The sequence below is a fragment of the Amblyraja radiata genome, chromosome 34 (genome assembly GCF_010909765.2).
Source record: "Amblyraja radiata isolate CabotCenter1 chromosome 34, sAmbRad1.1.pri, whole genome shotgun sequence".
Lineage (NCBI taxonomy): Eukaryota > Metazoa > Chordata > Chondrichthyes > Rajiformes > Rajidae > Amblyraja > Amblyraja radiata.
Window position 1 is genome coordinate 7479504 of NC_045989.1, and position 18749 is coordinate 7498252.

Genomic DNA, 18749 nt, shown 5'->3' on the forward strand with positions numbered 1-18749 from the left:
TAATCCTTGGAACAGTGAGGTATCAGCACTGGCTACTGTGTCACTATGCTCTTAGCTAAGTGGCTGCTATGTTTTCCACATACAATACCTTGAAAGACACAGTTCTGATAAACGATCTTTGATGTAGTCTGAAGAAGTATCTCGATCCAAAACGCCACCCATTCCTTCTCTCCAGAGATGCTGCCTGTCCCGCTGAGTTACTCCAGCATTTTGTGTCTACCTTTGTTGTAAACCAGCAGATCCTTCCTACACATTGATTTAACATATCATCCGTTTTCCCCTCCATGTCCTGAACTGGTGAGAACCTCCAGTACTTTCAATATATAATTGCCTGGATTATTTTGCTTTTGGATTCAAGAAGGATTTCCTCAGATGCAACGAGTTTTGTGATCAATAATGGATGGACTGTGTAAATGCAAGACTTCTCTTTCTCCCTCTAGCTGAGGAGACATGGAGAGCTTCACTGCCTGAACTAAGATTGGCCTAACACAGTGGTAGAGTTGCCACCTTGCAGCGCCAGAGACCCGTGCTGTCTGTACGGAGTTTGTACGTTCTCCCCGTGACCACGTGGGTTTTCTCCGGGTGCTCTGGCTTCCTCCCACACTCCAAAGACGTGCAGGTTTGTAGATTAATTGGCATCTGTAAAATTGTAAATTGTCCCTGGTGTGTAGGATAGTGTTAGTGTGTGGAATGATCGCTGGTCAGCGCGGACTGGATGGGCCAAAGGGCCTATTTCCGCACTGTATCTCTAAAGTAAAATCTAAAATCAAATGATCACCACTGCTGTGGACTTTTGCTGATCAACATTTCCTTTGATTGGATAGTCCAGAGAATTAGTGCTTCCGATGTTAAGGGTTTGGACACGCTAGGGGCAGGAAACATGTTCCCGATGTTGGGGGAGTCCAGAACCAGGGGTCACAGTTTAAGAATAAGGGGATAAGGAGTAAGCCATTTAGAACGGAGACGAGGAAACACTTTTTTTCACAGAGAGTGGTGAGTCTGTGGAATTCTCTGCCTCAGAAGACGATGGAGGCCGGTTCTCTGGATGATTTCAAGAGAGAGCTAGATTGGGCTCTTAAAAATAGCGGAGTCAGGGGATATGGGGAGAAGGCAGGAACGGGGTACTGATTGGGGATGATCAGCCATGATCATATTGAATGGCGGTGCTGGTTCGAAGGGCTGAATGGCCTACTCCTGCACCTATTGTCTATTGTCTATTGTCTATTGCTTCCCCATTCAGGACGCATTTCCCCAGGGAAGAGATAAGTATAATTCTGGAACACTCTCCCTCGAGAAACTCATGTGACTTGGGGGTACATTTAAAATGTAATAACTGGCAGATGTTTCAATAAAGCAAAATCCTGCCACTGCTGGAAATCTGAAATAAAATCAGAAAATGATGGAAACACTCAGCAGGTCTGGCAGCATCTGTGGAAAGGGAATCAGAGTCTGAAGAAGGGTCTCGACCTGAAACGTCACCCATTCCTTTTCTCCAGAGATGCTGCCTGTCCCACTGAGTTACTCCAGCATTTTGTGTCTGTCTATGAGGATAATGTGTCAGGTCGAACACCTGCGAAGGAAAAATTATAATTGTTCCATATTCTGATGAAAACTAACTTTTTGAGAGGAAGAGAATCGTGCAACATGTAAACAGGCCCACGCCGACCGACATGTCCCATCTACACTAGTCCCACCTGCCCGCCCGCGTTTGTCCCATATCTTTCTAAACCTGTCCTATCCATGTTCCTGTTGAAATGTTTCTTAAACATTGCAATAGTACCTGTCTCAACTACCCCATCCGGCAGCTCTGAATGTTAGCTCTGTTTGTCTCTCCCTCGATAGACCTGGGGCCAGGTCTGAGGCTAGATTTTTGATACGTGCAATTATTAAGAGTTGAGGTGGGTAAATAGAGTTTATGCTGAACTAAAGTGTGGTCTGATTGAATGACAGCCTTTTTCACACAAAGGGTGGTGGGTGTATGGAACAAGCTGCCAGAGGAGGTAGTTGAGGCTGGGACGATCCCAACATTTCAGAAACAGTTAGACAGGTACATGGATCAAGATCAAGAGATCAAGATCAAGAGAGTTTATTGTCATGTGTCCCAGATAGGACAATAACATTCTTGCTTAGCTTCAGCACAACAGAACATAGTAGGCATGAATACAGAACAGATCAGTGTGTCCATATACCATTGTATAAATATATACACACATGAATATATAAAACAGATAAAGTGCAAATAAACAGATAACGGGCTATTAATGTTCAGAGTTTTGTTTGAGATGAGTTCAATAACCTGATGGCTGTGGGGAAGTAGGTATTCCTGAACCTGGATGTTGCAGATTTCAGGCTCCTGTAGCGGGGAGATGAGTGTGTGGCCAGGATGGTGTGGGTCCTTGATGATGCTGCCAGCCTTTTTGAGGCAGCGACTGCGATAGATCTCCTCAATGGAAGAGAGGTCAGAGCCGATGATGGACTGGGCAGTGTTTACTACTTTTTGCTGTCTTTTCCGCTCCTGGGCGCTCAGGTTGCCGAACCAAGCCATGATGCAACCAGTCAGCATGCTCTCTACTGTGCACCTGTAGAAGTTAGAGAGAGTCCTGCTTGACATACCAACTCTCCGTAATCTTCTCAGGAAGTAGAGGCACTGATGTGCTTTCTTTATGATTGCATCAGTGTTCTGGGACCAGGAGAGATCTTCAGAAATATGCACGCCCAGGAATTTGAAGCAGGTTTGGACCAAACGCAGGCAGGTGGGACTAGTGTAGCTGGGACATGTTGTCTGTTGTGGGCAAGTTGGGCCGAAGGGCCTGTTTCTATGCTGTATGAATCTATGATGGAATGGTCGGCCCACTCTTGTCCCTATAATTGCTTCGGTGTAAGGTCTAGAAAATGTTATTTACTTTGGTTAATTCATACTGATGGTGCAAGGGAGGTGCAGCTGCAAGTACTAAACTGGGCAGATTCTGTATCCCTGGTATCCAACACAACACCTATGATGTTGTCAATGGAAACGGCTTTTGCAAACAATCCTCTTCCTTTCCTCACTCTGTTTGTACTTCAAAGCTTTGGCTTTGTCTTGCACGATATTCGGTCGAGTGTTGTTTTAAGGATCTGAATCTGTCATAAAAAATGTGGTAGGTCCAAAAAAGGTGGGTCCCGGTAGAAAAGGGCAGTAAACAGAACTGCGATCTAGTGAAAGCAGGCATTGGCTTGTGGATTAACCTTTCATATCTCCCTTGGTTAGTGAGAATGAATGCTTTATCCCACATTGCTGACTGAGTCAATGGAACTGAAATGTCTACACGGGACACAGCAACTGTTTCCAACACTATGGCACTATCTACAAAGTGCTGGGTTGCATATCATTTTTTTAGCAGCCTTCTCAACGTATCAAGCCACCTTGAAAGATGTATTGGCAGCCCAGATCTCTCCACTCCTGTGCTGCCTATAAAATTATACAGCTCTCCTCATTCCCCCTTCACAAATAGTGCTCTTCACATTTCCATGTGCTATATTCTATCCATCATATGTCCCCCCCACTTCATTCATCTGCTTACGTCTTCTGCAACCTGACTGACTGTGTCCACTTGGATTTTCTGGGCTCTGTGTCATCCGTGAACATTACTAAAACACAAATTCAAGTGATGAGTCGAAACAAACAACAGCCCTATCATTGTGCCTTTCCCTCCTCTTTGTAAGAGTAACCTTTTGCCAATACTCACTTATAGAGTCTTAGAGTGAAACAGTGTGGAAACAGGCCCTTCGGCCCGACTTGGCCAACATGTCCCAGCTACACTAATAATAATAATAATGGATGGGATTTATACAGCGCCTTTCTAATACTCAAGGCGCTTTACATCGCATTATTCATTCACTCCTCAGTCACACTCGGTGGTGGTAAGCTACTTCTGTAGCCACAGCTGCCCTGGGGCAGGCTGACGGAAGCGTGGCTGCCAATCTGCGCCTACGGCCCCTCCGACCACCACCAATCACTCACACACATTCACACACAGGCAAAGGTGGGTGAAGTGCCTTGCCCAAGGACACAACAACAGTATGCACTCCAAGCGGGATTCGAACCGGCTACCTCCCGGTCGCCAGCCGAACACTTAGCCCATTGTGCCACCTGTCGTCCCGCCTGCCTGCACTTGGTCCATATCCCTTCAAACCTGTCCTATCAATGTACCTGTCTAACTGTTTCTCAAACTTTGGGATAGTCCAAGCCTCAACTACCCTCTCTGGCAGCTTGTTCCATACACCCACCACGCTTTGTGTGAAAAAGTTACTCCTTGGATTCCTATTAAATCTTTTCCCCTTCACAAACTTATGTTCACACAGAGAGTGGTGAATCTCTGGAACTCCCTGCCACAGAAGGTAGTTGTGGCCAGTTTATTGGCTATATTGAAGAGGGAGTTAGATGTGGCCCTTGTGGCTAAAGGGATCAGGGGGCAAGGAGAGAAGGCAGGTACAGGATATTGAGTTGGATGATTAGCCATGATCATATTGAATGGCAGTGCAGGCTCGAAGGGCCGAATGGCCTACTCCTGCACCTATTTTCTATGTTTCTATGTCCTCTGGTCCTCGATTCATCTACTCTGGGCAAGATACTGTGCATCTACCCGATCTATTCCTCTCATGATTTTATACACCTCTATATGATCATCCCTCAGTCTCATTTTCTTTTCTACTTTTAGCCACTATCATAGTCATGACACCACTATCCTTTTGGCACCATCTATTCAAGTCTGCTGAGTGCAACAATATTGTATGGGGACAGAGGGTGTAGGAGGAAATTCCAATGTCTTCTGAACTAAAATAGCACAACTAATTTGGAAAAAGAGACTGGTTTAGTAGCTGTCACAAAACATCTAAATTCATTTGTGCCAAGGTCTTGGTGAACATTACCAATTATTATCCACAAGCTGGAATGGGCACAAAGAAGATTCACGAGGATGTTGCCAGGACTCCAGGGTCTGAGCTATGGGGAGTGGTTGAGCAAGCTAGGACTCCATTCCTTGAAGCACAGGAGGATGAGTGGTGATCTTCTCGAGGTGCACAAAATCATGAGGGGAATAAATCGGGTAGACGCGCAGCGTCTCTTGCCCAGAGTAGGGGAATTGAGAACCAGGGGACATAGGTTTAAGGTGAGGGGAGGGGGAAAATTTAGTAAGAATCTAAGGGGTAACTTTTTCACGCAAAGGGCGGTAGGTGCATGGAATGAGCTGCCAGAGGAGGTAGTTGAGGCAGGTATTATCGCAACTTTTAAGAAACATTTAGACAGGTAGAAACATAGAAAATAGATGCAGGAGTATTCAATATGATCATGGCTGATCATCCAAAATCAGTACCCCGTTCGAGCTTTTTCCCCATGGAAATTTGGTGGTGGGGGGGGGGTCTTTGAACATCATGTATAGGACAGATTTAGAGGAAAATGGGCCAAACGCAGGAAGGTGGGACTAGTGTAGATGGGACATGTTGGCCGATGTGGGCAAGTTGAGCTGAAGGACCTGTTTCCACATGGTAAGTCTATGACTGGCCAGGAAGCGAGCGGGCAAGATCATCTCTGACCCCTCTCACCCTGGCCACAAACTCTTTGAATCACTTCCCTCTGGAAGGCGAGTCTGGATTGTCATAGCTGCCACAGCCAGACATAAAAACAGTTTATATTCACGAGTAGTTGCCCTACTCAACAGTCAAAAATCTGTAGCCTCCCTTTGATCTGGTATTTTGTTGGTTCACATGCTTGATCGATGGTGATTTATCATTAATGTTTTATTATTATTATTCATGTTTAGTGTTTTCTGAGTCATTCGTAACTGTCACTGTATGTCATGTTGTTACTTGTGAGCGGAGCACCAAGGCAAATTCCTTGTATGTGAATACTTGGCCAATAAACTTACTTACTTACTTACTCTATGACTCTATTTTGCTGTGCTCAAAAATTCAGCCACCCAGCTCTCCTTTCCCAAGGCAACGTTTCGGAGGTTGGCCACAGCTGGGCTACGGAGAACAGGAATGTTGGAACTGACGTTGCTGATGGGTATTTGGAATTCAGGCTCCCAGAATTGGTTTGGGATTGGGCATGGGGGAGAAAGGGGTGGGAGGGGGGTCTTTGAAGATCAAGGATCAGAAAAATCAGCATAAAACCCAGAGAGATGGAGGTGGGCATCTTCAGACAGAAAGTAAGGGTTGTGGGGGGAGGGGGTGAAGAGTTGAAGGCAAGAAAGGACCAGGACCACTCAGGACTGGTCACAAATAACTTCAGGCAGGGCATTGCCTGCTAGGCCCATTGTTGGCTCAGGATGGAGTGATCTCAGGAGAAACAGTGTGGAGAACGTGGAACTGGTAAAACAACTAGGGTGGAGGAAGGGGGCAAGGAGGAAGGGAAGGGGAGTGTAAGATGAAGTCACTTAAAATTAGAGAACTCAATGTTCATGCTGCTGGGTTGTAAGCTACTCAAGCAAAATATGCGATGCTGTTCCTCCAATTTGCCTGTGGCCTCTCTCTGGCAATCTTTGATATAAACCTGTATTTGCAGTTCTTTGTTCCTACAATAACAAAGGTACTTTATTCAAGAAAGAAAAGGCTTGTGGCGAGATATCTCACCTTCACCATGGTTTATTTCCAGATAGCAGGTACTATCCAGTTCTGCACTAAAACATGTCTATCCACAACTTAGAGAGCAAATGACCATATACCAGAACCCTAAAGGGCCTGCCCCACTTACGCATTTTTTTTTTGGCGAGTGCTGGCACCTGTCATAGTCGCAGCAGGTTGCCGAAATCTTTGAACATGTTGAAAATCCAGCGGTGACCAGAACAAGGTACGACTCTTTCGGCAACTACTCACGACCATACAGGGTCACCCCTTGATAAGGCAATTGGTCGATGCCACCTCCATTCTGTTTTAACATGGGGCAGGTAGCACAGAGGCACAGCTAGCAAAGCTGCTGCCTGACAGATCCAGAGACCCCGGTTCAATCCTGACTTTGGGTGCTGCCTGTGTGGAGTTTGCACGTTCTCCCCGTGACCACGTGGGTTTCCGCTGATGTTCCAGTTTCCTCCCACATCCCAAAGAAACGTTGAATCTGTGGATTAATTTTCCTTGGTGGGTAAGTGAGTGGTAGCATGTTGAAGAAACTGTGGGAATGTGGGAAGTATAAAATGTTGGATTCATGTAGGATCAATAAAAATGGATGGTTGATGGTTAGCATGGACTAGGTGGGCCAAAGGGCCTGTTTCCATACTGTATAATGATGTGGGAAGCATATTCGCGATCGGGATAGAATTAAGACAATGAGAATTCAGTAAAATGTTACCAAGAGTTATAGGTATGACTCAAAAGGCCTGTTATGCTTACAACCCCACCACCATACATAGCCACCCAACCTCCTCCCGCTCCCAACACCTCATTCCCCTCACAACTCTCTCCTTCACACTGAAATGGAGAGCTTACAGATGTTTTTATTCAAACGATGAGACATTTTTAAGGAATAAATATTGAAAGATCATTTTCATTCATTTTCATCAGCTGACGAGGGGCTTTATAGTGGCAGCCAACATTTGTCATTTAGATTAGATTTAGATTTCCTTTATTGTCATTCAGACCTTTCGGTCTGAACGAAATGCTGTTGCCTGCAGCCATACATGTAATAATAACAACACACAATAAACACAAATTAACATCCACCACAGTGAGTTCACCAAACACCTCCTCACTGTGATGGAGGCAAAAGTCTTAGAGTTACTGTCTCTTCCCTCCTCTTCTCCCTCTGCGCTGAGGCGATACCCCACCGGGCGATGGTATCAGTCCCGCGGTTCAAGCTCCGCGGCCCGGGGGTGGTCGAAGCTGCCGCCCTCCAGTCCAGCGGACGCAGCTGCTGCAACGGGAGCTCCGGAAAACAGGCACCAGCCTGTGACCTGCGAGCTCCCGACATTGTCATCCACTGGCCCGCGGCCGAGCCCCGGATCCAGGTCGTCGCCGCCAGAACGCCGCCTCAGCCGCCGGAGCACCGTCTCCGCCCCGCACCGGGCCACCCACACGGCAGCGTCTCAGCCCCGCACCGGGCTGCCCCCATGGGGGCGCCTTCCAGCCGGCACCCAGGCCGCTCACACGGGAGCGCCTTCCAGCCAGTAGCCGTGTCGCCCGCACGGGAGTGTCTCAGCCCCGCGCCGTCCGCCCTCACCGGAGCGCCGAGTCGTGCCGCTGCCTGGACGTCGCCACAGCTCGAAGACGGCCAGCCTCGCGTTGGTAAGTCCTGGCTGGCTCTACCTCCGGACCCTCGAGGTCGGTCGCAGGTTGGAGGCCGCCAGCTCCGCCATTAGGCCTCAGCGCAGACGGGGGAAGAGAAGGGGGATACGACAAAAAAGTCGCATTCCCCCGAAGGGAGAGACAGAAAGCCCTGTTTCACCCTCCCCCCCACACACATAACACCACCTAATAACCAAAAAATTTACTAAACTAGACAAAAAAAACAACACAAAGAAGTAAAAACAGACAGACTGCAGGCGAGTCGCAGCCGTATCACAGCGCCGCCACTTACGGTTTAAAGATTAAATTAAGGAATAGGAATAGTCACAAGTTACAAAGAACTTTGCAGCCAAAGGTGCTGGTTTTAATTGTGTTTAATTGTTGTAGTGCAGGAAATAGAGCCGCCAACGTCAACACTGCAAACTTCCACCAAGGGTGCTTAGAATTATTGACTGAGGAACTAATACTGGAGCAGGAAGGCCAGGATATTTTGCATTCTGGAGCTAGTTTAACATTCAATGCAAACAACAGTGAAGGTGGCACATTGGTACAGCTGGTAGAGCTGCTGCCTCACAGCGCCAGAGACCCGGGTTCCATCCTGACTTCAGGTACTGATTGTGTGGAGTTTGCACGTTCTCCCCGTGACTGCATGGGCTTCCTCCGGATGCCCTGGTTTCCTCCCGCATCCAAATATGTGAGGGTTTGTAGGTTAGTTTAGTTTTGTTTAGTTTCGTTTAGTTTGGACATACAGCACGGAAACTAGTATGAACGGGTGACCGATGGGCGGCATGGACTTGTTGGGCCGAAGGGACTGCTCCCTGTTGTGTCTATCAACCATAAACAGAACTGGCACAAGTGCTGAAACCCTGTGTTAATGTAACTAGTGTCAGCCTGTAGTTTTAAGCTGCAGCCTCTGGAATAGTACTCAAAAAGCAAGAGTGCTCCAACTAATCTGTGAATACAAGCTGAAGAAAAGCTTCGCTAAAAACCTTTAGCACATGTTGTCACGGGGGTAGAGATCATAGAAGATGTTAATTGCTGGCAGACTTCTTTTCTGTTGCCGTCAGTTATTCAAGGATCCTTTCTTTCCCTGCATTTGGATGGTTACATCGAGTCTTTAGTTTTGGAGATACAGTGTGGAAGCCGGCTCTTCGGCCCACCAAGTCCGCACCGACCAGCGATTCCCGTACACTCGCACTATCCCACACTCCAGGAACAATGTACAATCTTTACTGATGCCAATTAACCCTTAAACCTGTACGTCTTTGGGATGTGGGAGGAAACCAGAGCACCCGGGGAAAACCCACGCAGTCATGAGTGTCAAGACCTCAGAGTGTTTTATTGTCATATGTCCCAGGAACTGCAGATGCTGGTTTAAACTGAACATAGACACAAAAAGCTGGAGTAACTCAGCAGGACAGGCAGCATCTCTGGTGAAAAGGAATAGGTGACATTTCAGGTTGAGACCCTTCTTCAGACTGAGTATATATATATATATATATATATATGCACACACATACTTACACCCATATACATACACATTACAAAAGGGGTCACAGGGAGAACGTACAAACGCCATACAGACAGCACCCACAGTCAGGATCGAACCTGAGCCTCTGGCAATACAAGACAGCAACTCTACCACTGTACCACTGTGCTGCCCTGCAGATCTAATTCTAATGTCTTTGTACTTTGGATTTCAGAAAACAGAAGGCCGATCTTATTAAAAAATACATGATCCAGCAGGGAAATGACAAGATGTCCAGGTGTTATCACTGAGCGGAGAATCTCAAACAACTGTGCATGGTTACAAGATTCAGATTCACACTCTGATTAGTTTATTGTCATAGGGTGCAATAAAGCTCGCGGGTAAACAGTATAATACAGTAATGATAAATAAAACGTTACCACGAGTGCAAAGGAGCTGAAAGGTGCAAGTTTGCAATGCAATCTGAAGTAGACAAAAATGAATCAAAGTACAATAACAGAAGAAGTGAATGAGGTAAAGAGTTAGAGTGCATGGCAGCACCTCTGGAAAAGGGATGTGTAAAAAGTGACTGATTTAGGAGTTGGGGAGGAGTGTGAGGAAGAAGCTATTCCTAAGTCTGGAAGAGTGAACTTTCAAGCTTCTGTTCATAAGACATAGGAGCAGAATTGGGCCATTGCCATTCAATCATGGCTGATCCATTTTTCCCTCTCAATCCCATTCTCCTGCCTCATCCCCATAACCTTAAACACCCTTACTAATCAAGAACCTATCAACCTCCCTTTTAAAAAATACCCCATGATTTGGTCTCCAATGCCATCTGTTGCAGATACATCACCCTCTGACTAAAGAAATTCCTCCCTGTTTCTATATTAAATGGAACATGGATAGGTGATGGTTCAGAGCGGGACCCTTCTTAAGACTAATGTCCAAAATGCTGGAGTAATTCAGTGGGTCAGGCAGCAACTGAAGAAAAACAGTCTGAAGATGGATCCCGACCTGAAATAACACCTGTCCATGTTCTCCAGAGATGCTGCCTGACCCGCTGAGTTACTCCAGCACTCCAACACAGAGAGCATTTACGAGGATGTTGCCAGGAGTTGAGGGCCTGAGCTATCGGAAGAGGTTGAGCAGGCTAGGACTATATTCCTTTTTGGGCAGGAGGCTGAGGGGTGATCTTATAGAGGCGTACAAATCAGGAGATGAATACAAATCGGGCACAGTTTTTGGCCTTGAGTAGGGGAATTGAGAACCAGAGGACATGGGTTTAAGGTGAGGGAGGGAAATGTTTAATATGCATCCAAGGGTAACTTTTTTTGCACAGAGTGGTGGATGTATGGAACGAGGCGCCGGAGGAGGTAGTTGAGGCAGGTACTATCGCAACGTTTAAGAAACATTTAAATAGATACATGGAAAGGCTAGGTTTAGAGGGTTATGGACCAAATGCAGGCCAAAGGGACTAGTGTAGATGGGGCCTACTGATCGCAGTGGGTTGAAGGGCCTGTTTCCACGCTGTATGACTACATTGCTCTACGATTCTCTATGATACACTTTTTTTAAATCTATTAGCTGATCTTGTGTTTATTGGGGAAATGATAATGGCCGCGCTGAGTCTTATGAACATGGTTTGCTACAGAGCATAGTCGCGGTTGATAAAACAAAACAGCAACTCCCAATACTTCTGGACAGTGTGTGTCTATAATTGTCTCTTGCCCTGTTGAATTGTATCTTTTTTTCTGTAAACCAGCATCAGCAGTTCTTTGTGTCTAATGAATGCCAGGGTCAGGTGGGGGTGAGGGGGGGTGTTGATGCCACTGGGTCCAACACTTGTAGTCAAGTTACGATTGACATTGGCTCCATCCCCAGGACATGCGTAAGCTCAGGGCAGGAGTGCGTGGGACGTTTTGGGTCAGCCACCATCCAACTCACCTCCCCCCCCCCTTCCCCTCCCCCAGGCTCACGGATGAAGCACCAGAAAGTGTTGGTAACCTGCAGGGACATGTGTTGGAAGAAACTGCAGGTGCTGGTATAAACCGAAGACGGACACAAAATGCTGGAGTAACTCATCGGGACAGGCAGCATCTCTGGAGAGAAGGAATGGGTGATGGTTTGGGTCGAGGCCCTTCTTCAGACTCCCTGAAGAAGGACCTCGACCTGAAACGTCGCCCATTCCTTCACTCCAGAGATGCTGCCTGTCCCACCAAGTTACTCCAGCTTTTTGTGTCTATCTACCTGCAGGGAAATAAATGCGGGTGAGTCACGACTTGCAGCGACTGGGGATGAAAACTTCAGGCAAGGAAATGAGGTAAATGGTGGAATGTAGCCATCGTAACCCGCGTGCTGAGTTATGGATTGCTATTTCCTCACTGAATTCAGTTCAAGGGTATATACAGTGCTGTCAGTCTTGAGGGAATCCAGCAGCTCCCAGCTCCCTTTGATGTGTGGATTTGCTCGGAATTAATTTTGCATGGCCTCTTGCACTTGATTCCCCCCACAATTCCAATCAGGTAATGTGAAATGGTGATTAGGTGCTTTGTGATTAGGGCTTCATTGGTAGCAGGTGTATGGGAACCAAGGAGGGCTGCTTTGATTTGGTGTCCAGCCCTGTTTCCTTCGTGGTTTCGGAATGAGCAACGGTTGCCTGTGATTTGTGTGTAAACTGTGATGAGTCAACACCCTGGCCACTCTGCTGTGCAGACAGCTGTGTTTGCCTGCTCCACAAACCACAACCATCTTCTCCACCTGTGACGTCAGCTGGTATGAGGCATTCAGACCACATTCCTTGTGTTTACCTTTTGAAAAAATGCTTGCGGGCCCAGCGTACATTCCCCTCCACTGTTCACATCGCTGTTTCCCTTCTGTTATCACCTCTTCGCCAGCCAACAATGGACCATTGTGGGCTCCACCCTTCCTTGGTCATCTGTTGCCGGCCCCTGTTTTGTTCTGGCCTTTTCCGACTTCCAGTTCCCCACCACCCCCCTGCTTTCAGTCCGAAGAAGGATCCCGACCCGAAACGCCACCCATCCTTTCTCTCCAGAGATGCTGCCTGGCCCACTGAGTTACTCCAGCACTTTGTGTATACCAGCATCTGCAGTTCCTTCCTACACGAAGATGAGTTGAGTTTGACTCCCTAACATTGAGGCTAGAGGCATGGAAATGCTACAGCAACATCACACAAAGGATTGCATGGGTGGGAAAGAATGTATGGAGTAAATTGCACATGGAAGCAATGGGTTCTGATATTAATTACTGTCCTCTCATTCCTTGCATTCTGAGGTTCTTAAACACCTTGCGTAGGAAGACGATTGCGATGTTTCCAGTCCAGGATTCCTCCACAGCTTGTTATCTTTAGTTGTTCGTGTCACAGGAAGCCAGCTGTGTTTATTTTGACATCCCACTGATCTGTCCCCAGCTCCAACTTTGGAAGTTTCAGTTCACCCCCACCCACAAGCCTTGGGTTTCAATCCCACCTGACCTTGGAACCTGTGGCGGACTCCACTGGGAGATTCAAAGCTCACTGTGCCTTCCATTAGACCTAGTGTTAGTGTGAAGAAAGGAACTGCAGATGCTAGTTAACACCGAACATGGCACAAAGTGCTGGAGTAACTCAGTGGATCAGGCAGCATCTCTCCAGAAGCGGGATGGGTGACATTTTGGGTCGGGACCGATAAGGCGCTGGTAAGGACGCATTTGGAATATTGTGAGCAATTTTGGGCACCATATCTGAGGAAGGATGTGGAGAGGATCCAGAGGAGGTTTACACGAATGATCCCAGGAATGAGGAGGTTAACCTATGATGAGCGTTTGACAGCTCTGAGCCTGCGCTCGCTGGAGTTTAGAAGAATGAGGGGGGACCTCATTGAAACATACAAAAAAGGCTTGGATAGAGTGGATGTGGGGAGAATGTTTCTAATGGGAGAGTCTAGGACCTCAGAATTAAAGGACCACAGCCTCAGAATTAAAGGACGTTCTTTTAGGAAGGAGATGAGGAGAAACTCCTTTAGTCAAAGGGTGGTGAATCTGTGGAATTACTTGCCACAGAAGGCTGTGGAGGCAGTCATTTGATATTTTTAAGGCAGAGATAGATAGAATGTTGATTAGGGGTTTAGGATGGAGAGATAGATCAGCCATGATTGAATGGTGGAGTAGACCTAATGGGCCGAATGGCCTATTTCTACTCCTATCCCTCTTTGCCAGTCTGAAGAAGGGACCCTTCACGAAACGTCACCCTTTCTTTTTCTCCAGAGATGCTGCCTGCCCCGCTGAGTTACTCCTGCACTTTGTGTCCGAATTCAGGCATAGTGTTTGAAGGTCGACCCACAGCAACGTTCGAGTGGGACTGGAGCGTGCGGACATGGCAGTGGGACTAAGCTGGTGAGAATCATGACTGATATGGCCTAAGTCCATCGGACCACCTCCAACATTGATTCATGACGCCTTTAGTCACCAAAAATGTATCAATGACGGGTCTCATTAGGTCAGCTGCAATTGCTATTATTGAAAGTTAATTTCAAATATGCACCGTCTCAGCTTACACATGCATTTATTATCTTGGGCAAAACACAAAGTACTGGAGGAACTCAATGAGTCAACGGTGATTTTATTGTCACATGTGTGAAGAGCTAACCATGCAGTGAAATTATTTTCTTACAAACAGTCCAGTAGAATATTGCTATACGCAAGCACATCTCCACTGAGCAAATTGTCCAGCATTTTGTGTCGACCTACTTTGAAGAAGTTCTCCTGCACTCTCCAGTTGGAGATCCTCACTCACTGCTCCCCCTCTGTCATTTCTGCCGCTCTCCTGCTATTACAGGCGTTCTTTAGTTTTTAGTGTTTAGTTTTCGAGATATAGAGTGGAAACAGGTTCTTCGGCCCACCGGGTCTGCACCGACTAGCGATCCCCGCAAGAAAATATGTGTGTATATGTTCAGCCAGGCTTGCACTGTGCTGTCCTTCCTCAGCCAAATAGCTTGCCCACACTCACACCCAAGTTTGCATGAGTCATTGGAAGGATAACAAACATTGGAACCATCGGAAGTCAAACTTTAGGGAAAAGGAATGTAGAGGAGATAGCACACTCTGTACTGAAGATAGACATAAAATGCTGGAGTAACTCAGTGGGACAGACAGCATCTCTGGAGAGAAGGAATGGGTGACGTTTCAGGTCGAGTCCATCTCCAGACTGAAGCAGCCTTCAGACTGAAAAAGGTTCTCAACCCATTTCCTTCTCTCCAGAGATGCGCCCTGTCCCGCTGAGTTAGTCCAGCATTTTGTGTCTATCTTCGGTTTAAACCAGCATCTGCAGTTCCTTCCTACACATTTCATTCTGCATAGAGATGGAGAGAGAAAGATGTCGCCTGGTCTCAGGAATGACTGCCTCCCAAACACACAGCAGCAGAAATCTGTGGAATGTGAGATTGCTCATTGGTGTTACTTTTTGGAGAAGAGATTTTTTTTTTCTCCAGTTTTATTTCGAGGGTGAATTTCCACTCAGAATCGTCACAAAGATGCCAATGGTTTTTAATTTGTTGTCTGACAGTCCATCCGTTCTGACGAAGAGTCTTTGATCTGGAATGCTACCGTTACGTGGGGCGGCACGGTGGAAGAGCTGCTGCCTTGCAGTGCCAGAGACCCGGGCATGAACCTGACCACGAGTGCCTGTCTGTACGGAGTTTGCACGTTCTCCCTGTGACCTGCGTGGGTTTTCTCCGGGTCCTCGGGTTCCCTCCCACACCTCAAAGACGTCGAGGTTTGCAGGTTAATTGGCTTTGGTGAAATTGTAAATTGTCCCTAGTGGTGTAGGATAGTGTTAGCGTGCAGGGTAATCACTGGTCGGCGTGGACTCGGTGGGCCCCAGGGCCTGTTTCCGCGCTGTATCTATGAACTAAACTAAAGAAGGTCGATGGGAATCTTGAACTCGTTGTTGATGGAGAAGGAAATATGATCATATTCAATAAATACCTGGATGAAGAACTCCCAAAAGACCATAGCCCACAAATAAATAGGAAGTAAGATATGAACAGATAGTTCTTTTTTCAATTGGAATGAACAATGAAGGATTAAACAGCCTACTTTAATGCTATAAATTATCCTAATTAAATAATTTCACGCAGGCGGTGAATTTCAAACTCTTGTATTGCAGGGAAAACATGCAAAAATCTTAGCTCAGTCTTTGGAACTACCTCCAAACACTAAAGGGCCTGTCCCACTTTCACAAACTAATTCACAACCTTTTTTATTCGTGGACATTTTTCATCAGGCTAGAAAAACGCCCCGACCTACTTGATGCCACGAGTACCTACGACTAGCATCACGACTTCCTACGACCTATCTACGACCTCCTACGGCCTCGTGACGACCATGCTGCGAGTATGAGTCAAGGGCAAACTCGGCACAGGTCGTGAATTAGGTCGTGAAAGTGGGACAGGCCCTTAACTCTTCGAGGTGCACTCCAGAATATTGGCACTTTCCTGGAATTCGTTTTCTAAACCATAACAAGGTCTCAGAAGTTTTCTCTTGGGTTCTGCTGCTTTAAAAATAATTTGAGGTATTATTTGGAGATATTTTCCTTTATTGTATTGCAACAGGAAGTATAACCTGTCAGACAGTGGAGACACATAAAATTCAGTAGCTTCTAACTTAAAATGATTCCTCTCATCTGAGGGATAATGTAGTACAGTGGTTAAGGTATGATAATATAATGACCAAGTAACATAGAAACATAGAAAATAGGTGCAGGATTAGGCTATTCGGCCCTTTGAGCTAGCACCACCATTCAATATGATCATGGCTGATCATCCTAAATCAGTACCCTGTTCTTGCTTTCTCCCCATATTCATTGATTCCGTTAGACCTTAGAGCTACAACTAACTCTCCCTCGAATATATCCAGTGAATTGGCCTCCACTGCCTTCTGCGGCAGCGAATTCCGCAGATTCACAACTGAAAAAGTGTTTCCTCATCTAAATCCTAAATGGCCTACCCCTTATTCTTAAACTGTGGCCCCAGGTTCTGGACTCCCTCAACATCGGGAACATTTATCCTGCATCTAGCCTGTTCAATCCCTTAAGAATTTTACACGTTTCTATAATATCCCCTCTCATTCTTGTAAATTCCAGTGAATACTAGCCCAGTCGACCCATTCCGGTAATAATAGTATAACTGTGGAGGACATGGACAGCATCATCAGGCCAGGTCAACCCCTACAACACCGACCCAGTGCCGCAGCCAGGACAATGGGCCTTTAAGGCCAGGATAAAACTCCTGTACTATTGAGAACTTTTTTTTTTTTTTAATATTTTTATTAAAAGCATGTACACAAATAATTGTAAGCGACAATTTAATTACAGATTTCTTACATAGGTTCAGTGGGTTTTTTTAAAGAATAAAGATAAAGGGAGAAAAATATGAGAGAAATAATAGAGAGAAGGAAAAAAAAGGAGACACAAAAGGAAACTACCAATACCAAGATTATGGAGAGAGATCCAGGAAATGTTGAGTATAACTATTCATCCAATCCCAAACTCAGGTTTCAACCCTGATCTTGTGTTAAACCAATTCACGTTTTCAAAAATTCAATAAATGGAGACCATATTTGAACAAAAAATTCTGGTTTGTCAATTAAGACAAATCTTATTTTTTCCAAATCCAAGGTCTCAGTCATTTCCGTAATCCCCATTTTAATTGTGGGGGCTGCTGGAGAACTTTGAAACTTGAAGGGCACAAGTTGGAGCCAGAAATGTGGTGTACTGCCTTGGTGAAGTCTACTATTACACTACAATCAGAGAGTTATAGAATCATACATTGTGGACACAGGCCCATCAGCCTAACTTGCCCACACCCATCAACATGACCCATCTACACTAGACCCACCTGTCCGCGATTGGCCCATATCCCTCTAAACCTGTCCTATCCACGTGCTGTCTAAATGTTTCCTAAACGTTGCGATCCTCCCTGCCTCAACTTCCTCCTCCAGCAGCTCGTTCCATACAACCACCACCCTTTGTGTGAAATAGTTTCACTTTTGTGAAATCATTCTTTGTGTGAAAATCTTTGCACTTTTGTTCTTATCTATGATTGTGCTTACCTGTGATATGATTTTACCGGTTTGTATGCAAAACAAAGAATTTCTCTGTACCTAAGCACATGTGACAATAAAGTATAATGTGATCGAACCATTGAATGGCAGATTGAATCCTAGTATCAGAAATTAGGATTTTAAATTCAAATCATTAAATCATCCAAATCAATGGGACAGCGCGGTGGCTCAGTGGGAAAGTTGCTGCCTTACAGCATATACAGCGCCAGAGTCCCGGGTTCGATCCTGGCTACGGGTGCTGTCTGTACGGAGTTTATACGTTCTCCCCGTGACCTGCGTGGGTTTTCTTCGAGAACTTTGGTTTCCTCCCACACTCCAACAACGTCCACATTTGTAAGTTAACTGGCTTGGTGTAAATGTTAAACTGTCCCTAGTTGAGACTGCGGGACCCGGAGCTGGGGCGGCGGCCCGGAGCGGAGACTGCGGGACCCGGAGCTGGGGTGGCGGCCTGGAGCTGGGGCGGCTGCCCGGAGCTGATGCTGTGGCGGGCCGTCTCGGAGCGGAGACGGCGTTACGGCTTTCGGCGGCGGCGACATCACCACGGAGGTCCGCTGGACTGGAGGGCGGCATCTGCGGCCTGGATCGATCGCCTCAGCGCAGAGGGAGAACAAGGAGGGAAGAGACGGAGACTAAGACTTTGCCTCCATCACAGTGAGGAGGTGCTTGGTGAACTCACTGTGGTGGATGTTTAATTTGTGTTTATTGTATGTTTTGTTTTTATTGGTTCTGTGTATGACTGCAGGCAACATAATTTCGTTCAGACCAAAAGGTCTGAATGACAATAAAGGAATCTAATTCTAAGTGTGGGATAGTGTAAATGTGCGGAGATCGCTGGATGGTGCGGACTCGGTGGGCCGAAGGGCCTGTTACTGCACTGTATCTCTAAACTGAACTAAACTAAACTAAATCA